Here is a 24,920-nt window from a genome sequence, read left to right as displayed (position 1 = left end):
TTGTTATAATATTCTCTGAATACTCCGGACATGGTCTGAGGGCAGTGCGTTGGTGTACCGTCTGATTGCAGTATATAATCAGGAATGGATAAAAAGGGCCGGGGCTTAAGTTTGTGGACAAGCATCCTATGTGGTTTGTCTGCAAACTCATAGAACTTTCGCTTAGACCATAACATTGATTTTGAAATGTCCTTTGCGTCTATAGCCTTAATGTGGTTGCGAATAGTAGTTACTGCACGCAAGCGATCCACCGTAGGGGAGCGGAGTAACCGCGCCTCCGCCACCTGCAGCTGGGCCACAAGCTCCACCCTCAGCCTAACAGAGTCCCGCTTCAGACGTGAGCCGGCTGAGATGCACTCCCCCCTAAAAACTGCCTTGTGGGCCTCCCACACAATAGATATATCTGAAATGGAGCCTACATTGAGATGGAAAAACTCCTCCAATCTCTTGAGCAGTCTATCTTTGGTTTCAGCATGTCGCAATAGAGACTCATTCAGTCTCCAGTGGCAAGTTTTAGGTGATGCGTTATGGAGCGTCACATTGAGAGTGATGGGGGCGTGATCAGACCACGTGATAGGCTCTATTTCAGAGGACACTACATTGGGTAGCAAGGGTGCAGTTATTAGAAAGTGGTCCAGTCGGGAATACAATTTATGTGGGGGGGATAAAAAGGTGTATTGGCGATGGGTGGGATGTTTCACTCTCCATGCATCAAAGAGATTGTGGGAGCGGATTAGTTTGCAAAAGGAGGTGGACAGTTTAAGAGTTTGGAGAGACGGGGTTTGTTGAGAGAGTGCTAATCTTTCCCTACCAGGGGACATACACATGTTGAAATCCCCGCCTATGATTGCGAAAGGCTGAGAGAAGGAGCGCAGCCGATCCAATACTCTAGTGAGGAAGCCAATTTGTCCCGTATTAGGAGCATAAATATTAGTTAAGGTAAAGGAGGTGTTCAGGTGAGAACAGTTCAGGAGTATAAACCGACCTTGGGGATCTAGGATCGAAGCAAGGATCCGTATAGGGCATGAACGTTTAATCAAAATGGCTACTCCAGCCTTCCCAGATGGGCTGGAGGCCATAAAAACAGTAGGGTACAGCTTGGAGGCAAATTTAAATGAGCCCTCCGGGCGGAAGTGCGTCTCCTGAACCATTATCACATCAGCCCCTGAGGATTTGAATTCCCGCAAGGCTAGCCAGCGTTTTCTTAAGGAATTCAAGCCCTTAACATTACAGGAAAATATTTTTAGAGCCATAATACATTCATGGAATAATTAGCAGATGATATTGGAATCTGGTACATGTGGTTGGAGTGCTCTGATCTAAGGAGGTCTGGAAGAGGCATATACACATCAGCATCTCCTAGTAACATAATATTGTATGTCAAGTTTACAACCTGCAGCGACATGTAAGAACCAGGACAGGTCAAAAAAGGACCTGGTAAAAACTTTAAAAAATTGAAAAAAATAACCTGAGTAAAATATAGAGAGACAAAAATGAAGAGACAAAAAACAAAAAACATAAAACATGTATCTTGAAAGCCTGAAGGATATAAAATCTTCAGGAAGCCAAGGCAGAATACCTTGGACCTATAAAGGGACATAACAAACATTTGGAGTGGTAAACTATGTACCGCTCCCGCAAAGAATGATTAACCTCGGACTCTTAACATTTGAACAGTGGTCAGACATACCACCATCGACTGGGAGTACAATACCAGCTGGAGGGGCCCCGTGGGGGGGGGGGGGGGGAAGGAGGCTCGTTGAGCACTACAGAAATGGGAGAGATTTAAAGTTAGGGGGATGTTCCCCGAAGAGTTCCTGAAGAGGTCCGATAGGTTCCTGGAAACCAAGGGTAAGGAGGTGCAATTCGGACAGGCTCTGGAACTTCAGGTGGGTTGTTTAGGCACGTTGGGGCGTTGCGGTGTGGAGAAGCCTCTCTGATGTCTCCGACGAACTGGGGTCCAAATTGCCGTAGGGGCTTGGAGAGGTTTGGGGGCCAGAGTGGGCGGGGGGAGTTGGAGGTCCTCTTCCGGGACAGGTGGGAGGCCCAAATTGCGAATGAAGGCCTCATATTCATGCAATTCTCTGATAGAGTATTGTGTGCCATCTTTGGATGCTGACAGCCGAAAAGGGAAACCCCATCTGTAGGGGATTTGGTGTAGTTGGAGGTGTGCAGTGATTGGTCGGAGGTTGCGCCTTTTGGCCAAGGTGATGGGAGAAAGGTCGCTGAAGATCTGGATCTTAGAGCCTTTGAAATCGATGCGATTTTTATTGCGTGTGGCTGCAGTTAAAGCTTCCTTGCTGTCATAATAGTGGAAACGGACTATAATGTCCCTTGGATTGGATCCAGGAGGAGGTTTAGGGGCCAAAGATCTATGGGCTCTGTCTAGACGCCAATCGATATCTGGTATGTGCGGAGCCAGAGTGACAAACAGATCAAGCAAGTATACCCGCAACTCCTTATCACTGACTGTTTCAGGGACTCCACGAATCCTCACGTTTGAGCGACGTTCTCTATTCTCCAAATCTTCTTGTTGTAGTTGTATTTGGGAGACTGTGTGTTTAAGAAATGTGTTTTCGTCCTCCAATACGTGCATGTATTGCACATTCTCATCAAATTTAGATTCCAAAGTGGCAGTACGCTCTCCAAGCTGGTCGATCTCTCCCCTAAGCTCCTGAGCAAGCTTTCCAACCTCTTTAGCTATATTGCGTGTCAAATCCTGTAGGAGTGTCTGTAGTTTCAGGTCCAGGACCGTTACCGTAATTGCTTCGGCAGGATTTGTTTGCTGGGTAGAGCCACCTTTGTGAAGAGAACTAGGTGTGGAGGGCAGGGGGTCGGTGGCCTCTAGTGGCTCTGCCAACGTGTGTAAGGCTGGAGATTGCGATCTGTGTAGGTATCGCTCCATGACGTGTGCAGGACGGGAGGTCGATGGCGGGATAAAGCCTTGATATATATTCTTTTGAAAACCAACTTTGCCCATGTAGTATCCGGAGGGGTCCAGGGGGCAGCTGATAATGACCCTGTGTATGTGAGAGCTTATGAAGCGGTGCAGGGTCCCTTAGGAAAGGAGCGGTATATTAAGCCATGCTAATACATGGTGTCAGCGTTGTTAGTCGCCCATGAGTTCTGCTAGTTTGCGCTGATTCCAACAACTGAAATTATGAAAGTCTCAGGAGAAGGGGGTATGTCTCTTTAGGGGCTTGTTGAAGAGGCTGTGTAGGGAGAGCTGACTGGTGAGTAGATGACTCCCGTGGACTCACCATAGCTGTCTGCCTTGATGGTCAAACAATTTCACCCAGATCAGGGGGAGGCCTCCTGGATTGGTCCACGGAGACTCCGAGCGGAGATGGCGGAGGCCAAGCCAGGTGTAGCCTGGAGAAGGGGCCTTAGCCGGAGCTCTAACCCACTAGGGCGGTAGTCAGGCTGTGAAGAGCCTGAACCGAGGAGGAGGCCGGGTCGGGGAGAGGGCCGTGGAGCTGTGGGGATGGGGAGAGTGTCCAGAACACAGCAGGGCGAGGTCTGGGGAAAGCAAGGGCCCCCTGGGCTAAGACAGTGCCTCACCTGCAGTCCGTGGAGCTCACAATCACCGCCTCTACTTCAGCTGTCTTGGGATCTTGGAGTGTGGGGGGATGAGATGGCAGCTGTAGTGTCCAGGTTCCAGTGAGTAGGCCCCCTGCCAGGCGCTGGGGCAGGAAGGTGTGGTAACTGGCAGGCTTCACTGGGCCTCGCTAGGCCTCACTAGGCCGCATCCGCGGCAGACAGTCCCGGGGGCCCCTCGGACCTCCAGAGGTCCCCAGTTAGTGACTAGGGCAGACCAGGTGGTAAGGGGACCCGAGCAGCCCACCAGGAGGGCCTCCGTTAGCGTGGTTGAGGAGGGTGGAGGCCGGGAAGACGGCCGCGGCGTCCTCCCGCCGGGCGCTGGTGTAGGAAAGTGCGGGGACTGGCTGGCTGTACTAGGCCGCACTAGGCCGCACTAGGCCGCATCCGCGGCAGACAATCCCGGCGGCCCCACGGGCCTCTGGACCTTACCGGGCACGGAGTAGGGCAGTCCGGATGGTGGGGAGATCCACTGCCAGGTCCCCCGTTGAAGTGGTGGAGGAGGATGAAGGGCGGGGAAGATGGCGGCGGCGGCCGAGGATGGACAAGGCCGGTGTCTCTCTCCGCGGATCCCAGGCCAGTCTCGTCCCAATTTTCTTCCAGGCTGAGGCAGGACAGGTGGTAGGGTGCATAGGCCGAAGGATTGGGGAAAAACGGCCGTGTATGCACCCGGATTGCTGCGGATTACACTTGGCACTCAGGAGCAGTCTGTGAACACGTCCGTCCTGGGTCACTTCCGGGTACGCCCCCCCTTATGATTGTCTTATGTAAATTACACATGTAAATTTAACAACACAGGTACAAATAACCAACATAACAACCGACGGGCAGAACACCAATGCCAGGTCATCTGTCTTCGGGTCCCAGAGTCTTCATTTTGGATGCGGGAGGCCAGCTGTGACTTCCTGGTGCTTCACAGCCAGCTTTCCACTGTGCATACATGGGTAGCGCTGCCCTAACAGACCCACAGCTCCCTGGAACCTGTGATGTGCCCCAGGAGGTTGCAGGGGTGGTGAACTTCCTCACCACCTAGGTGATCCGGGTGGAAGTGGAGCGGGTACCTGTCAGAACTAAAAAAAAAAAAAACACACCACCATACAAAATTACAGGAAGAGAGGAGAAGGAAAAGCAGAACTTTCCTTTTCAGGTGAAAATTCTTGTAGGTATTTCTACTTGTAATATAAGCCTCCAGCCTCACAACACTGATACTGCAATGAATGAATCCCAGTCCATTGTCATTAAATTATACAAAAGAAGGGTAGCTGTACCTAAGATAGGTCCCCTATCAACTTATATAATGACCTTCCTGGGGCCAGTTCACACCACATGCAGTCCAGTGCCTTTTTGTTTTCTGCATCAAAAATGCATGGAAAGTAGATTTAATGTTTTTCAATGGCAAAGTTCACACCAAAGCTTGCAGTTCCAGTAAAAAAAAGTAGAACATGCTGCATTTTTCCTGCACTGGACTGTACTGGTATGCTGTAAAATGAATCAAAAACACATCAAAAAGCACTGGAACCCACATGTCCTTATTTAGGGTTAAGAAAAAAAAGGAGGGGGGAAACGCATTGGACTGCATCAAAAACAGACAGCTGCTCCCCCTACCCCCCACAGCTTATCGCTCTAGTGAGCATGGAGGAACAGAGCAGGAGAGATACCGATTGACAGTCAGCAGCTCTCTGCTCGGGGAGGAGTGAGAATGGAGCCATTGGTGGTGTTCGGTGGCTCGTTTCTCAGTGCAGACATGCTGGGAGGCAGATGCAGCATCGTTTTGATGCTGCATCCACCTAGGTAAGTATGAATCTAAAAAACTGTTAGTATAGCTTGCTTGTTGGTAAAACTTTATTAATACATTTACTATTTGTCTAAAAAATACATATAAATGTAAACTTTTTAGAGCAGTGTAAAAAAGAATGTAGAATTGTGCAGCACTACAATACCAAAATGTGTAGAAAATATCAATGCTACTTTAAGCCCTTGTACACACGGTGTAAATTCCAACCACAAAATCCATCGGATTTTTGTCCGAAACTGGTGTTGCATACACACGGTCGGACAAAGTTGACGGAAAATCCGATCGTTCGGAACGTGATGACGTTTGTTCGTTTCGACGGGACTACGTTCAGCCTAGTAGCCAATAGCTTTGGTCTCATAATTTGATCTGAGCATGCGTGGCACTGTGTCCAATTGTAATTCTCTACAAACGATCAGAAAAAGTCAGATCGGATCATGTTGTCGGAAAATTTTATATCCAGCTGGGAGTTGAAGATTGGAGGTATATAAAGTCGGTCCCATGTATATTTTTCTGAAATCAGTTTGGGCATCTCATGGGTATCCTATCCCCATCCAAGTTTATTCCCCTCAATAAAAAAAAAAAACAAAGTTCAAGGACTGGTTTACTACCCGAGGGTGAATGAGAATTGTGTGCCTGGCTGGGCAGGGTGACGGACAGACCACAACACTCAGCAGCCCTCGAGAGGGTATTGCCTGTATTTAATAAAATTAAACTTTGTTTAATAATGTATTCTAAAAATCAGAGTGTGTTGCAGGGGCATCGGGAGAGGATGCCTAGGGGGGGCTGAAGCCCTGAATGTGACCCGAAAAGCCCCTAGTCTCAGGCATGCAGCTCTCCATTGTTGGCCCCAAGCGGCGAGCGCCGGGACCAATCTGATCCCGAGCGCCGGACGTCCCACTGGTCCAATGCCAGGACCGTGGGATGTGTGACATCCATCATAGGCACTGCAGGCTCCAGAAGGCGAGAATTGCAAAGCAGACGCTGCGCCACATCCCCACTCGGCGCTTGGGCGGGCCGTTCTCCTCACCTCTTCTCCTCCTCCTCTGAGGACTGACTACCTGGCTGCTGTGACACCGCACACCACGGCTGAGCTGAGGTCAGACAGTGTATGTAAATGTCAGTGTATGGGGGTCAGGCAGGTCAGTGTAGGTAGGTCACTACCGTCAGTGTATGTAAATGTCCGTGTATGTAGGTCAGGTAGGTCATGGCCCAGCAAAAAAAGCCTGTGTCACGTAAACCACCCCTCCCCTGGGCTAAAATTTCTAAAATACATAGTGGCACAGGGTCTCCTCTCGACATATCCCACCCCTCCCCCCCCCGCTTCGCACCGGTGGGAGAAATATACTACCATTCACTCTTTCACCTCTGTGCCTACTACCACCGCCAGGGCTCCAAACCTTTCTGACCACCTTCTTAAAGGGGCACTCCACCCATACCTTCTCCCGAGTGTGCTTCCAGCAGCACTTCTTCTTGACCTTTGGGGTGCTCCATTTTTTTTCCACCTCCCCCAAACCTACTATCCCAGGACTGTAAGGGCCATCTTCTATGCCCTCTGTCAGGGACTGATCTCCATCCTGTTTTTCAGGTTTGCTAATACCTGTGTGGTTACCCTTGGCAACCTACTTCTTAAGAAAACGCACAATTCAAAATTGTCAATACCACCAGAAACTCCTGTCTCATCGCTTGCTAGGACAGTGTCTGAGGAGAGACCACACACAGGTCAGCAGTTACTCCCTATGGGACCTTCCCACAGTTTCACATTGCCCCCTGTTGTCCAACACTCCATCAGTGACTGTTCTTGCAACAAGTATTTTTCCAGACCAGTTTCTTTTACCATTTCTGTTACCGCTGATATTTTCAATACCTCTGTCTTTTCCAACAGTGCCTCTCATACACAGCCTTTGTATGAAGCATTCCAGCACACTGAGACAACTTTCAACATTAGCAGAAGACATTGCATTAAATGATCCCACCATTTGCTATCTCTACACAGTACACCCTGCAATCTCCAATCAGGTGTACGCAAGTCTGTCATCACAAAAACCACATTCTTTTTCCCTGTTTGCATTGTGGACAAGATTTTTTCTGTGCTTTTACACTCGCTCAGACCTTCAGACATGAGTGGGTTAATCTCTGCAACAGCCAATGCCTCTTGGCCTATAGGCAGTTCAACAGACACCTTTGTGGGAAAAGTGAGCTACCTCTTCATAGCAACCCCACCATCCAGCTGACCTCATCCCTTGTTGCCATGGGAGACCACACTCTTCCTGCAGAACTCTTCCCCTTTGAACGCCCTATCTCTGCAGCCAGGGACACACAGCTCCTTTTGGGGAAAAAAAATGGTGTACTGTCTCCTTAAGGCTGGGACACAGCACACATCACTTTGCTTCACACAGCCAAAGCAACACGCACAATCTCTTGACACTCGCGGTTTCCGGCATGAGAGGATCTGGACTAGCATCATCCATTCCCAATGCCAATTCCTCCACCAATTGTAAGATATCGGAGTGATTCAGCTCAAGTGTTGTATGCGATTTGAAGAAATACATGTCAGTCCAGACTTAATTTTCTAAGGGCATGGCAGCCCGCTTTTATTTAACCACTTCAGCCCTGGAAGATTTTCCCCCTTAATGACCAGGCCATTTTTTGTGATACGGCACTGCACCGCTTTAAAGAGGAAGTAAACCCTTAGAAACCACTTTGACCTACAGGTAAGCCTAGATTAAGGCTTACCTGTAGGTCCAAGAAATATCTCCTAAACCTATATGGTTTAGGAGATATTTGCCCGAAAACGGGCACCGCTGTCTACGGCGCATGCGCCGTAGACAGCGGCGTGCAGGCGCACTAAACGCGGCAGTTCCAAGAATGGAGCTGCCGCATTTGTCGACTCCCGTGCGCATGCGCGGGAGTGACGTCATCGCGGCTTTGCCGAATGACAGCGGCGGAGCTGCGAGACGCCACTCCCGTGCGCATGCGCGGGAGTGACGTCATCGCGGCTTCGCCGCTGTCATTCGGCGGAGCTGCGAGACGCCACAAGCAAGATGGATGCGGCGGACTACAGGGGACAGCGGCGACTTCGCTGGCTCCTGTGTCAGGTAAGTGACACATAATGGGCTACTATGCGATGCATAGTAGTCCATTATGCTTTACCTTTGCAGGGAAAAAAAGAGGAAGTAAACTCATCAGGGTTTACTTCCTCTTTAACTGACAATTGCACGGTCGTGCAATGTTGTACCCAAACAAAATGTATGTCCTTTTTTCCCCACAAAAGCTTTCTTTTGGTGGTATTTGATCACCTCTGCGTTTTTTTTTATTTTTTGCGCTATAAACAAAAATGACTGACAGTTTTGAAAACAAACACAATATTTTGTACTTTTTGCTATAATAAATATCCCAAAAATGTATTAAAATGTGTTAAAAAACAAATTCCTGTATCAGTTTAGGCCTATATATATTCTTATATATATATATATATATATATATATATATATATATATATATATATATATATATATATATATATATATATATATATATATATATATATATATATATATATATATAGACTTGGTTCTAAAAAAAATCACAATGGCATTTTTTTTTTTTACTAGTAATGGTGGCGATCTGTGATTTTTGTTGGGACTGAGACATTACAGTGGACAAATCGGACACTTTTGACATTCTTTTTGGGACCAATGACATTTATACAGCGATCAGTGCTAGGGGGCGACCAAGGGGTTAAGTTTGTTCCCTATGTGTGTTCTAACTGTGGGGGGAATGTGGCTGATTAGAAGAGGAGAGAGATCGTTGTTCCTACTTGGTAGGAACACACGATCTTTCTCCTCTCCTCTGACAGAACCAGATTTGTGTGTTTATACATACAGATCCTGTTTCTCGCTGTGTCAGGAGCAATCGTGGGTGCGTATCGGTCATTGCGCTCACTGGGCACACGCATCGGCCCCAGGGACACGCTGTGGGCACATGCCTGCTACAGCGTCTTAAAGAGCCGACGTATAGCTACAACGGCTCACACAGGGGAGCCAACCTGCCAAAGTACAACTGTGACGGCTGGTCGGGAAGGGGTTAAAGGAAGCAAAAAATTCAAATCAAACTGAAATTTCCTTTGCAGGGGGTTCCACCATTATTGCATCATGGTTATTCAGCCTCCTGGCTTACCTACTGACGACACAGCTGCTTCAGGCCTCACATCTAGGCCATAGGTCTGTTCCTCAGACGTGTATGCTTGGGTCAAGCTCTCTCCTAGCTTGCCCACAGTTCAAACTGCCACCTGCAGTCTGTCTAAAGAATGTGGTATCTTCCCAACACTCAGGCTGCTTTCATACTGGGACAGGCGTTGGCAGTAAAACGACGCTTTTTTTAGTGCCGCTTTACCGTCGTTTTAGCGGTGGGGTACTTTTAACCCCCGCTAGTGGCTGAAAAAGGGTTGAAACTGCCGGCAAAGCGCCGCTGTAGTGGTGGTTTGGCAGCGCTGCCCATTCATTTCAGTGGGCAGGGGTGCTTTAGGAGTGGTGTATACATCACTTTTTTTACCGTCTTGCAAGTGCACCACTCCAGTGTGAAAGCCTGACACTGGAGACACAGGAGAGGCTCTTTACAGGCGCTATAATGCCTCGGTGTGAAAACACACACACGTGTTTGTAGGGCGGAGTCTTCTGGTCTCCAAGTGGGAGCCCTAATTTCTACTCCTAGGCTGAAATTGCTAATATCCACAGTGGCACAGGGTCGCCTCTCATCCACATATATATAATCTACATATATCTATATCTTAAGAGTTCTACACACGATGAGAATATCAGACAAATGATCGTCCATATTTTTGCATGTTAATCTCATGTCCACAATGAAGAGAACTCAATTTACGAAAAAAATTCTCCTATGACAAAAACTGTGGTAGTGATGTTATGTATTGTATTGTATTTTTGGACAAATTTTTCGGACGAAAGCTGCACAATCTGTTTTTGTACCAGAAAAAATATTTGTGTTTGTCCCTTTGGATAATTTCGGAAGAACTGTCAGGATCGTCTCTCTCTCTCTCTGTACTAACAATCAGGATATTGTACGATCGCTTTGAAAGTGGTATAATACGTACAATTTTCTGATTGTATGTACTAGGCTTTAGCAGTTTAAATATATTGTTTACATTTCCATTTCTGTTTCTGCTGCTAGATTTGACAAACTACAAAATAACACGGCATAAATATCAAGCTCAAATTTTCAGTTTTACGCTCCCTCTACTGGCAATTGCTCACATTTACAATCTCACATTCTAGCTCATCTTTGCTTCCTTATGTTAAAGTGACACTCAGCGATTTAGACCCCTTTCACACTGGAGCGTTTTACGGGCACTATAGCATTAATAATAGTGCCTGCAAAATGCACTAAAACAGCTGCTCCAGCCCGAGGGCTTTCACACTGGAGCGCTGCGCTGTCAGGGCATCAGAAAAAGTCCTTCTAGCAGCTTCCTTGGAGCCATGAAGGAGCGGTGAACTCACCGCTCCTCCACTGCTGCCCCCCATTGAAATCAATGGGGCAGCGCTGCGATACCTATGGAAAAACGCCACTCCGGGTGGATTTAACCTTTGTTTGGCCACTAGCGGGGGGTTAAAACCGCCCCGATAGTGGCCGAATAGCGCCTCTAAAACGACGGCAAAACTACGTTAAAAATAGCGCCGCTTTACTGCTGAAGCCAGTGGTGGCTCAGTGTGAAAAGGGTTTTAGGGATAAAAAAATTGTGCTGCAATTGATAAGTTATACTTCCTTGCATGATTTTCAGCTAATTATTTTAGGAAATGTTTTCGGGCTCCTTTTCTGGGAATTCATTGTAAAACCCCTTTCACACTGGCAGACTCCACAGGCTGATCCGCCTGTTCGGTAGGGGATCTCTACGCAGAGCCTCAATAAGCAGGCGGATGACAGGTTCTTGGCCACTCCAGGTGACAGCCTGCTTTTCTAGGTTTCCGTTTCCCATACCACCCAACTTATTGAGATGGGAATGAGGGACACCTATCAGCAAAAGTATGCAGGCACAGGACACACTCCTTGCCATGCCCTTTAAAGGAGAATTGTACAAAAAAAAACAAGATTAGTTAAACCCACAAGTGCTTTTTATAGCACTACTATTCCTTTATATTGGCTTTTGGAATTTACAAAAGGAGCAATTTAGAAATCAGATGAAAGGTTTAGTAATAGGAAACACTTTTTGATAGATAAAAAGTGCATTTTATATACATCTATATTGATCAGATCAAAATAAGGGACAAATGAGGAGGAATGAGGGACAGAGGGACATTGCTCCAAATTACGGGCAGTCCCTCAAAATCAGGGACAGTTGGGAGCTATGGGAGCTATGCCGTATCCATCCGACTGTCATCTGATCCAATCTGCCAGACAAATGAGGAAGGAATCCCCATCCATCTGTTCTGTGTGTGTGTATGTATGTATGTATATGTATATATGTGTGTATATATATATATATATATATATATATATATATATATATATATATGTATATATTCTCTAAAAAAAAATTACAGGACATTTGGGGGAAATATCTGAGGTCTAAGCAGACCCCTGATACTTCACTATTGAAAAACAAAAGACATTTTATGTCTTTTTAAAAAAAAATATTGCATTTAAGTGTAAATGTGAGATTTGAGGTCTTTTTGACCCCAGATCTCACATGAAAGAGGTCCTGTCATGCTTTTTTTCTATCACAAGGGATGTTTATGTCAGAAACCATGAAATCAGACCAAGACAGAAGAAACGGTTAAATCACACTTGTTTAATAATAAAAGTAAATAGAACAAACATAGTCAAAACACAGCCAGAGGTCAGGAACCGGAACGTATATAGTCAGACAAGCCAAACGTCAGGAAGCCGGAGATGAGCATAGTAAAACAGCAAGCAGGATCTGGAGCCAGAAGGGATGTCAGCCAAGCAAGTCTTTTAACAGAAATGCAGGAGAGCATCTCTGTGATGTTGACTAAGGCGAAGGTAGAGATCCTCTGGGCTGGATGGCTTAAGTAGGCAGTACTGACGAGCAGGGTCATCAACAGCTGAGTACCTGTAGGGAGATAGGAGCTGGCAATTAGCCGACAGCTGAGCGGCCAGCTCAGAGAAGGAAGGGCTGAGCACAGGCTGAGCACAGCCCTGACAGTTTACATTCCTTGTAATAGGAAGTAAAGTGATAATTTTTTTTTAAAGGGACAGTGTAAAAATTAAAATAAATAAGAAACAAAAGTAAAGCCCCCCCCCCCCCCCCAATCCCACTGTGCTCACGTGCGGGCACAATTTTGAAGCATGACATGTTGGGTATCAGTTTACTTGTCATAACAATATCTTTCACAATATAAAAAATAATTGGGCTAACTTTACTGTTTTCTTATTTTTTTTTTATTCAAAATGTGTATTTTTTTCCCCCAAAAATTTGTTTGTAAGTTCGGTGCACAAATACGGTGTGACAAGTATTGCAATGACCGCCAGTTTATTCTCTAGGGTGTATTAAAAAAAAAAGCGAACAAAAAAAATTATATATACAAGGCTTAAAATTTCAAGGGTTACTCGCCACCAGATGCCCCACCCAACCCCTGCCCTGCCCCTAATTCCACCCCTAAACACACCCTCATAAATTATCTCATGAAATTACACTTAAATGTTTTATGCAGAATTAAGTTATAAAAATAAATATTAACAACAACTTTATTCATGTCCACCAATGCAGCCTGCCCATGTCCACCAATGCAGCCTGCGTCCGCCGGGAGCATAACAGCTTTCATTTCAATAGCTGTGTGTTCCTCGCCACCCGCCATCAAATACAGCCCCTCCTCCTTGTCCAGGGAACTTTGATTGACAGATCACCCATCCCAGGATTGGATCGGTGATCTGTCTATCAAACTGTCCGGATAAAGAGGAGGGGCTTATGTGACGGTGCGCGGCGGGCAACACACAGCTATTGAAATAAAAGCTGTTATGTTCTCTGTGCTCTGATCATCCGGGCGGTGGCTCTCCTCTCTCTTATATAATTAGAGGGTACTAGTGCGCTTCACCTTACTAATCTATGTATAACAAACCAAAAAAATTTTTAAATCATATTAAAGTGTGGAAGCAGCCTGCAAAAATAGTGATCTCCACACTACTAGTGATACAATAAATAATAAATAAATTGCGGCGCTCACCATAAAAGAATAACTAATCAATAGTACACTAAAAAATATAAATAGAAAGTGCAATAAGTGTGAATCACCTCACAAAGTGCAAATAGTGCAATTAAATAAATGCAATTCAAGTAATTGCTGCGATAATATATGTGCTCATATAATATATATATGTCCAAAATGCAAAATCCGAGAACATAAAAAATGTGCAAAAAACAATTTTAAAAGACACAGTAAATATATAAATCATAAATGTTCATAAATTCCCGTTCATGCAGATGCTTTGTGAGCTATAAACAAAGTCCATGCATAAAAGTGCCTTCCACGGTGTGTACTGATCCAGTGAATCAATTCAGTGCCAAGCCAGTGCACCACCTGTTTCCCCCAGCCTCTCACCTCCAATACTTGATAAAGAAGCACAATTTAAAAGCCAGAGCTATTTCCTCCACAATCATCCAGTGGCTAGTATCCAGCTGACTTTTTCTTTCCCAGGTTCTCCACCTCTCACATAAGTAAAGAACAGAAGGACAAGGGGGCTCTCATGTGTAGTATCCAGATGAAACGATTTTAATAACAAACAATAGTAACTTACAGTTCAGTAAAAGACAGCGAGTAGATGTAGTAACAATCCGAACTTCCGGTCTCGGCCGCGACCGGAAGTAACAAGTCCAATACCACAGCTCCTTCCCTGACGCGTTGCGTCACGATCACATGACTTTTTCAAAGGGTAATGGGAGTGTGGTAAGTACGGAGCTATTTATTCGATCAGCGCCGTCGCCATGGTAATCACGGCGGCGCCGTCGCAGGTCAATGACGAATGACCATCTTAATACTAATAGATAATAATAATATCTTATTCTAAACAACATTCGACATTGCAACAAATTAAATTTAATCATATTCTAGACATTTCAGATTACTAAATAACACATTTAAAAAAATGACATCTAGTGTTAAAATTATAGATCATATTATCTCCCATATACTATTAAATGGAGAGTGACATCTTGTGGTTAAATTCCGAATTTCACTTTTTATATAATTCTACATGGAAAAAATTCCAATCCATATAGACATTTAAATAAAATTTGCTAAAATACATGTATATAAAAAGGATACTTTTAAAAAATCTATAATAATTCTCCTTTAATATATAAAAATATAAAAAATATATATATAAAATATAATTAAAAAATATTGTCAAAGACGGGTTATCAAAAAGAAAAATCATCAAAAAAGAAGAAGAAATAATTCGGAAGCACCACCCCATTTTTTTCCTTTCTATTACCATCATCGCTTACATGGGTGTCTCCTTATAAATGTTTACCGAAAAAAATATATATATAAAAAAATATATATACGCAGACTTAAAATATGAATGAAGCCATACAGTATCATCTACAAATACTAAAAATATATAAAATATTAAGTATATAGTACAAAAACTAAAACCGAAAACAGAAATAGTTATTAAAAATTAGAAATAAAACAATTGAGATCAAACTCAACATTATGGCCTAACGGAGTCAACGTGCGGAGCTCGTGTATCCAGCGGGATTCAGCCTGACTGATTTTGATGACTTTATTGTCGCCCCTCCAATGTGGTTTATACTTCTGAATGCCACATATAATTAGTGATGAGGGGTCTTTTTGGTGGAACTTAGCATAGTGTCTAGACAAGCTATGTTTGTCGAAACCTTTTTTGATGTTCTGGACGTGTTCTCTGAGTCTTTTCCATAGCTGTCTCTTTGTCCTTCCCACATATTGAATGTGACATGGACATTCCAAAACATAAATTACCCCTTCACTATAACAGGTGATTAAGTCATCTATCTTATATTCTTTTTGTGTTACTGTAGAGATGAATGATTTCTTTTTTTGTTTTTCATTTACATGCCTACATGCGTAGCACCTTTTACATGGATAAAAACCTTTACCTTCAAAAAAAGAGAAAGGTTTTTTGGGGGGATCAAGGACATTTTTTGCCAAATTGTCCCTCAATGTAGGAGATCTTCTATATACAAACTTGGGCATTTCAGGTAAGATATTTCGGAGATGTCTATCTGTTCTGATAATCTCCCAATGTTTTCTTATGATTTTTTCTATTTGTTTATACTGGATATCTCCTCTCTCTTCCCCTTCGATCGCTGGGAGAATTGCTCCCATACAACCCTCCTAACCTTTAAAGCGAAAGGTCTGCATATGAATACTCAGGAGTCTACATTTAATATACTGTGCCTGTATGAGTGTGATTTTTGTTTTGTTTTTCATACTTTTTTCATTCACTATTTGACCTTTATTAATATATTTTGTATTTACTTAATTGAACTTACCGTATTTTTCGTGTATAAGACGCCCCCCACTTTTGCAACCCAGAAATTAAGAAATCCATATTTTAAACAGGTAAAACAGAACAGTTTTATTTAGTAATTAACGTTTACATACCAGTATATTATGCATCAAATCACTTTATTCAACCTCTGTTGCATCAATATCCTCTTCTTCATCACTAGTTCCAGACAGAATTTCTTCAACTTCTTTTGCATCACTGTTGTCTTCTGAGTCACAGTCTAAATATGTGAGATCATCCTCAGTTCCATCCATTTCATTGCTGATTCAACATTTCTTGAAGGACTTCACAATCACCTCTTGTTTGACGCCATGCCATGAGTTTAGGACCCAATTGCAGACCTCAATAATGGTTGTTTTTTTCTCTCTTCCTGCCGGGGTCAAGTTATCACCTGCTTTTTGCATCCATCTGCTCCATTCTTCTCTCATCAGGACTTTAAATGGCTCGTTGATTGAAACATCTAGTGGCTGTAGCTGACCTGTAAGTCCACAAGGAATAACTGCTAGGTGTGTTCGCAAATCTGATGCAACCCTTTTAGTCTTTTCTGTTAAATGTGCTTGGAATTGATCAAAGACAAGCAGAGCTGGCTTCTTTAAGAGCCCTCCAGGTCTTCTGGACCAAACCTTTGTAAACCAAATTGCCATAATGTCTTCATTCCTCCCTTCTCTTGAACTTGCACAATAATGCCAGGTGGTATGGTCTCTTTAGGATAGGTTTTCCTCTTGAAAATAAGCATAGGAGGCAGTTTAGTACCATCTGCACAGCATGAAAGCACAGCAGTATAGCGTGTCTTTTCATGGCCACTTGTTTTTATTGGCACTGTTTTGATTCCTTTCACATCAACAGTTCTGTTGGAAGGCACATCAAAATTGAGAGGGACCTCATCCATGTTTGCAATCTGACTTGGTTCAAAATCATATTTTTTCCAAAGTTGTATGACATAGGAGTGAAACTGTTGGATTTTATCCTCATAAACTGGTGGCATTTTCTGAGCTAACTTTGTTCGTGTCCTCATGGCCAGCCCTTCTCTCTTCATGAAATTGAAGCACCATTTTGCCTTTCCTGTAAAATCAACATTGTTCATTTTGCCTGCAAACATTCTTGCCTGAGGCCGCGTACACATGGGCGGATTGTCTGGCCAACTAAGTTCGTCAGACAATCCGACAGACAGTCCGTCCTACTTTTGAATGAACGGACTTGACCACACACGATGAACAGACAGTCCGCTGAAAGCTTGCGCGATGATGTGTACAGCACGTACGACGGGACTAGAAATACGACGTCCAATACACTGCAATGCAACCTTCGGCTGTGTAAATCCTTTCTGAGCATGCGCTATACTTAGTCCGTCCAACTTGCCTACTCACGAGCGGACTGTCCGCTGAAACCAAGTTTGGACGGACTGTATTACGGAAATTCCGAAAGGCTTAGTCCGCCAGACTGTCCGCTGAAAAAGTCCGCTGAAGCCCACACACGAGCGGATTGTCCGCTGAAACACGTTTCAGCGGACCAAGTCCGTCAGACAGTCCGCCCGTGTGTACGCGGCCTGACATTGAATAAGTTTGGTTGACACACATAAGCCACTCTGGCGCTGCTCCAAAATCCAAGTCTTAAGCCTCTGCTCCAAATTTGGCCATTTTGCTGGTTTTCCCCTTAAGGCCTTCTTCTTTTTTGGCATCTTAACCACCTTCAGACCGGACCATTTTGCTGGTAAATGACCAGAGGTCTTTTTACAACTTGGCACTGCGCTGCTTTAACTGGTAATTGCGCGGTCATGCAATGTTGTACCCAAACAAAATTTGCGTCCTTTTCTTCCCACAAATAGAGCTTTCTTTTGATGGTATTTGATTGCCTCTGCGATTTTTATTTTTTGCGATATAAACGTAAAAAGACCGCAAATTTTGAAAAAAAATGATATTTTCTACTTTTTGTTATTAGAAAAATCCAATAAACTCAATTTTAGTCATACATTTAGGCCAAAATGTATTCAGCCACATGTCTTTGGTAAAAAAAAAGTCAATAATTGTATATTTATTGGTTTGCGCAAAAGTTGTCACATCTACAAACTAAGGTACGTTTTCTGGAATTTACGCAGCTTTTAGTTTACGACTGCCTATCTCATTTCTTGAGGTGCTAAAATGGCAGGGCAGTACAAAACCCCCCCAAATGACCCCATTTTGGAAAGTAGACACCCTGAGGAAATTGATAAGTGGCATGTTGAGCCCATTGAATATTTTATTTTTTTGCCTCAAGCGATTGAATAATGACAAAAAAAAATTTTTTTTTTTTTTTACACAAAGTTGTCACTAAATGATATATTGCTCACACATGCCATGGGCATATGTGAAATGACACCCCAAAATAAATTCTGCTGCTTCTCCTGAGTATGGGGATACCACATATGTGGGACTTTTTGGGAGCCTAGCCGCGTACGGGGCCCCGAAAACCAAGCACCGCCTTCAGGCTTTCTAAGGGCGTAAATTTTTGATTTCACGCCTCACTACCTATTACAGTTTTGAAGGCCATAAAATGCCAAGATGGCACAAAACCCCCACAAATGACCCCATTTTAGAAAGTAGACACCCCAAGCTATTTGCTGAGAGGCATTTTGAGTCCATGGAATATTTTATATTTTGACACAAGTTGCGGGAAAATTACAAACTTTAATATTTTTTTTTTTTTTTTTCACAAAGTTGTCACTAAATGATATATTGCTCACACATTCTATGGGCATATGTGAAATGACACCCCAAAATAAATTCTGCTGCTTCTCCTGAGTATGGGGATACCACATATGTGGGACTTTTTGGGAGTCTAGCCGCGTACGGGGCCCCGAAAGCCAAGAACCGCCTTCAGGTTTTCTAAGGGCGTAAATATTTGACTTCACTCCTCACTACCTATTACAGTTTTGAAGGCCATAAAATGCCAAGATGGCACAAAACCCCCACAAATGACCCCATTTTAGAAAGTAGACACCCCAAGCTATTTGCTGAGAGGCATGTTGAGTCCATGGAATATTTTATATTTTGCCACAAGTTGCGGGAAAATTACAAACTTTTTTTTTTTTTTTTTTTTTTTCACAAAGTTGTCACTAAATGATATATTGCTCACGCATGCCATGGGCATATGTGAAATGACACCCCAAAATAAATTCTGCTGCTTCTCCTGAGTACGGGGATACCACATATGTGGGACTTTTTGGGAGCCTAGCCGCGTACGGGGCCCCGAAAACCAAGCACCGCCTTCAGGCTTTCTAAGGGCGTTACAGTTTTGAAGGCCATAAAATGCCAAGATGGCACAAACCCCCCCCAAATGACCCCATTTTGGAAAGTAGACACCCCTAAATTTAGGGGTACACTAGTGAGACTAGGTAATAAATGGCGGGTGCCCTGAAACTATAAAAAAAAATAACTAACCAATCAGCGTCACCTGTAACAGTTATATGGTGATCACTGGTGAAAGGGTTAACTAGGGGGCAATCAGGGGGCTTTATGCGGTAGTATATGGGGGTCCCTGGCGCTATAAAAAGCTGCGGCGAACCTAAATACCTACCTGCCTAACTAGCGTCACCTGTGACACTAATACAGCGATCAGAAAAACGATCGCTTATTAGGCTGGGTTCACACTGGAGCGATGCGGGAACGCCACGAATCCGCGGCGGGTTCCCGCATCGCATGCCTCCCGGCGGCAGTTCACACTGCCCTATGTGAACTGCTGGGAGTGTCAGTGAAATGTTAATGATTAACACGATTCTGCTGCGGACCAAAAAAAGGGTCCCGTGCGAGTTTGCGGCGGGTGCGGCGGGTGCGACACGAATTCAGCCATACTATCTGTATGGCTGAACTCGAATCGCACAGAGATCGGATGTGATTTGCACTGCAGTGCGGTGCGAATCACATCCGTTCTCATAAACCGCTGCAATGTGAACCCAGCCTTAGTGACACTGGCGACGGGGGGTGATCACGGGGTTAAACCTTTATTGGGGGGGTTAGGGGGGTACCTTAGAACTAAAGGGGGCTAACCCTAACTGCCCTAACAGTTATTACAGTCACAAATGACACCCGCCGGGTGATCAGGGGGTTAAACCTTTATTAGGTAATAAATGGCGGGTGCCCTGAAACTATAAAAAAATAACTAACCAACCAGCGTCACCTGTAACAGTTATATGGTGATCACTGGTGAAAGGGTTAACTAGGGGGCAATCAGGGGGCTTTATGCGGTAGTATATGGGGGTCCCTGGCGCTATAAAAAGCTGCGGCGAACCTAAATACCTACCTGCCTAACTAGCGTCACCTGTGACACTAATACAGTGATCAGAAAAATGATCGCTTATTAGGCTGGGTTCACACTGGAGCGATGCGGAAACGCCACGAATCCGCGGCGGGTTCCCGCATCGCATGCCTCCCGGCGGCAGTTCACACTGCCCTATGCGAACTGCTGGGAGTGTCAGTGAAATGTTACTGACACCCCCAGATCAGTTCGCATATCGCAGTGCGATCTGCAAACTCGGATCGCATGGTGTGAACACCCATGCGATCCGATTCTGCTGCGGGCCAAAAAAAAGGGTCCCGTGCGAATTTGCGGCGGGTGCGGCGGGTGTGGCGGGTGCGGCGAATGTCTGAACTCGAATCGCACAGAGATCGGATGTGATTTGCACTGCAGTGCGGTGCGAATCACATTCGTTCTCATAAACCGCTGCAATGTGAACCCTGCCTTAGTGACACTGGCGACGGGGGGTGATCACGGGGTTAAACCTTTATTGGGGGGGTTAGGGGGGCACATTAGAACTAAAGGGGGCTAACCCTAACTGCCCTAACAGTTATTACAGTCACAAATGACACCAATGCAAAAAAAAAAAAAAAAAAAGCAATTGGTGTCACTGTGACTGGGGGGGCAGGGGTAATTGGGGGGTGATCGGGGGGTAAAGGGGGGGTGTGAGTGTGCCTGGCATGTTCTACTGTGTAGTGTAGTGCTTGTGCAACTCACCGATGCTCTCTCCTCGGTGCCGGAACGAAAACTACCGACACGGAGGAGAGAATACATCACTTCCTCTCCTGTGTTTACATTACAGGAGAGGAAGTGATGTCACCGGACAATTTCATTCGCCGGGAGCGATCGCGAGGGGGTGGCAATGAATGAATGGCCGTCCCCTCGTCCGGGATCGCTCCCGAACGAATACCGACCGCCGCAGGCACCGGGCGGGGGCCCGATCGGGCCCCCGACCCGCGGGAGGCAAGGGACGTACATGTAAGCCCTTATGCCTGCCCGTGCCATTCTACCGACGTACATCGGCGTGCGGCGGTCGGCAAGTGGTTAAGGAGTTGCTCTTCCTGTTTTCTCCACTGTCTGATCATACTCTTAGTGGGGGGAGGTCCAAACTGTCTCTCTGCAGCTCTATTCCCATGCTCTTTTGCATAGCTAACTACACTGAGTTAAATTTTGCAGAATAACACAGTCTTTTACTTTTATTATTCTGTGACATCTTGAGCTCAAAACGCTCCGCTCCCTGCATCTGCGCAGTCTCCACGTCGAACGGGATTGCATCTGTGCACTCTCCACCTCCGCCTCTACCTCCAGCTGACGTCACTAACATACGGCTCATGATTGGAGGAAGCCGCTGACAAGCTATGACCAGCTACGCACCCGCGCGGCTCTCTCCCAGGCTGACTGACCGTGTATAAGATGCTGCTCGAATTTCAGTCTAACAATTTAAGGATAAAGTAGCGTCTTATACATGGAAAAATATGGGTAGTTGTTTTTGATACGCCACATGTGTCCTGTGAAAGCAGCTTCCCTTTGACTGGTATTCCAGTCACCTTTTTTCATTTGTATTAAAGCGGTTGTATGCTCGACCAAAAAAAATAAACTGTAAGGCAAAGGCATAATGATAGTATGCATTGCATACTAGCTCATTATGAAATACTTACCTTCGAACAAAGCCGAATGAAGCTGACATGTTCCCTCAGCGTTTCTTCCGGGAGTCCTCCGTTCCGGCAAGGAGAATGATTTTCTGGCAGCATCCTCCGGACTTTCAGAGCATCAGCTGCTGCATGCAAGGTGAATATCTCCTAAACTGTACAGGTAAGTATTTCATAATGAGCTAGTATTGGCAGGAAGGGGAGATAAATTCCTGCTGGAGAGTCTCCTCTATCCCACCCACTTCTGTCTGCATGACATCGGATCAGTGAGTCTGATAAGTAAGTCTAGGAAACTGTACTCACCACAGTGCTGGAGGGGGACACACACGTTTACTTGCACTGCATTTGTACTGAGGGAAAAGGGGGGTGCTACTACTAATGGGTCTGAACTGGGGGTAAGGGAGGTTCTACTATGGAGGGGTCTGTACTGGGGGGAAAGAGGTGGGTTCTACTACTGAGGGGGTCTGCACTGGGGCAAAGGAGGGTTCTACTTCTGAGGGGTCTACATTGGGATGGGTTCTACTACTGAGGGGTCTGCACTAGGGGAAAGGGAGGTTTACTGCTGAGGGGTCTGCACTAGTGGAAATGGGCGGGTTCTACCACTGAGGGGCCTGCACTGGGGGAAAGGGGGGCTCTACTATTGAGGGGTCTGCACTGGGGGAAAGGGGTGTGGGTTCTACTACTTGCACAGAGGAGGTAAGTATAACATTTGTTATTTAGAAAAAAAAATCTTTACAACCCCTTTAAGGGAGGGGGGGGGGGGGGTGACACCATGTTTTACCGCACTAGGTGACAGCAACCCCAGTGGTGCCGTTGGGTTTTACTGGAACATTTCACAAGAGTGGAATACAGGTGGAAGATCATTAGAGTGTTTATGGACATTTACAAGGATACTTATTGACATTTTTATGATCACAGTTTGATGTTAATCATGTTTTTATCACTCTACAAGTGTACATTATTGTCTGAGTTTTGAGCTCTAAACATGTTTGTGCACATCATGCTTGATTATATGATGAATTTTATTGTGCCAATGCACATATTTTTTTTTTTTTATATGTTATACCTGCACAGCATTCATATTGAATATTGTATATTTTAGTGTTCAATACTTTTTGCTTGCAGCTCACTAATATTATGCACACAATTTTTTAGTTATTATGCTTATACTAATAGTAAAGCATAAACACAGGAAAGGAGGGTACAACCGTATTATTCCAATCATTTTGTCAGGAATTGACAATAGGGAAAGTAGTGTTTCAAACGCTTCACATACACTAAAGGGCTCCAATCATTCATCCCGAAAAAAAAAAAGAAAAAAAGAAAACTACACAGTATAGGGGACGTACTAAACTGCATATTGGGATGATGGGATGAATGGATTATTGGCTGCAACACTGTGAACCCTCAGTCAGTGTACTTTATACACACACACACACACACATATACATACATACATTATATATATATATATATATATATTATATATATATATATATATATATATATATATATATATATATATATATATATATATATTATAGATATATTAATGGCTCTGTTGTTTCTTAAAATATGTTCTTCTTTTCTGCAGTGCTTGATACAATGTTATAAGATGCTGATGTTTAACTGTTTACTTGCTGATATATATGCAACTGTACAATAGGATCATAATAAATTATGAAGAACTAATGGAAAAATTCAATTTGACCTGTTTTTGATGGAAATATGGGTAGAATTATTATTTTTCATGGAGATTGTGGGTGGAATATCATGTTAACGCCTAACAATGAAAATTTTTAACCTATTTCTGATAAGAATGTGCATATAATATTTTTTCTACATGGGGATTATGGGTGGAATATTACAGTTAACCAGTTCCCGACCGGCGCGGGACGATGTACGTCGGCAGAATGGCACGGGCAGGCAAACTGGCGTACAGGTACGTCCAGTTGAATTTGCCGCCCTGCACTCGCATGCCCGCCGGTCGGGACCCCCATGAGTCCGGTCACAGGTCCCGTGGACTCGATCGCCGCGGGGATACCCGCGATCGTCTCACGGAGAAGGAGAACGGGGAGATGCCGTTGTAAACAGCATCTCCCCATTCTGCCAACAACAAGTGACACTGATCTCTGCTTGCTGTGATTGGAGCAGAGATCAGTGTTCACTAGCACACAGCCCAGCCCCCCACAGTTAGTATCACGCCCCTAGGACACACTTAACTCCTACACTGCCACCCCCTGGTTAACCCCTTAAATGCCAGTGTCATTTACACAGGAATCAGTGCATTTGTATAACACTGATTGCTGTATAAATGACAATGGTCCCAAAAATGTGTTAAAAATGTCTGATGTGTCCGCCATAATGTCGCAGTCACAATAAAAATCGCTGATCACCGCCATTACTAGTAAAAAAAAATATTAATAAAAATGCCATAAAACTATCCCCTATTTTGTAAACGCTATAAATTTTGCGCAAACCAATCAATAATCACTTTTTTTTTACCAAAAATATGTAGAAGAATACGTATCGGCCTAAACTGAGGAAAAAAATGTTTTTTTTTATATTTTTAGGGGATATTTATTATAGCAAAAAGTAAAAAATAATGCGTTTTTTTCAAAAAAAATTCAAAATTGTCGCTTTTTGTATAGCGCAAAAAATAAAAACCGCAGGGGTGATCAAATACCACCAAAAGGAAGCTCTATTTGTGGAAATTTTGTGTGGGAGCCACGTCGCATGACTGCGCAATTGTCAGTTAAAGCAACGCAGTGCCGAATCGCAAAAAGTGGTCTGGTCATTGGCCTGCAAAATGGTCCGGTCTGTAAGTGGTTAAACATACTTAGGAACATATTTAACCTATTTCTGCTAATAATATGCATAGAACTATTTTTCTACACAGGGATTATGGGTGGAATATTGTAGTTAAACACATAAGAATATATTTAGTCTATTTCTAATAAGAATATGCATGTATTTATTTTTCTACATGAGGATTATGGGTGGAATATTGTAGTTAAACATACATAGGAATATATTTAACCTATTTCTGATAAGAATATGCATATAATTATTTTTCTACATGGGGA

This window comes from Lithobates pipiens, unplaced genomic scaffold, assembly GCF_037356315.1.
Source record: "Lithobates pipiens isolate NorthernLeopardFrog02 unplaced genomic scaffold, aLitPip1_a1.2 Scaffold_18, whole genome shotgun sequence".
In the NCBI taxonomy this organism is placed as follows: domain Eukaryota; kingdom Metazoa; phylum Chordata; class Amphibia; order Anura; family Ranidae; genus Lithobates; species Lithobates pipiens.
Note: the sequence above shows the minus strand (reverse complement) of the source record.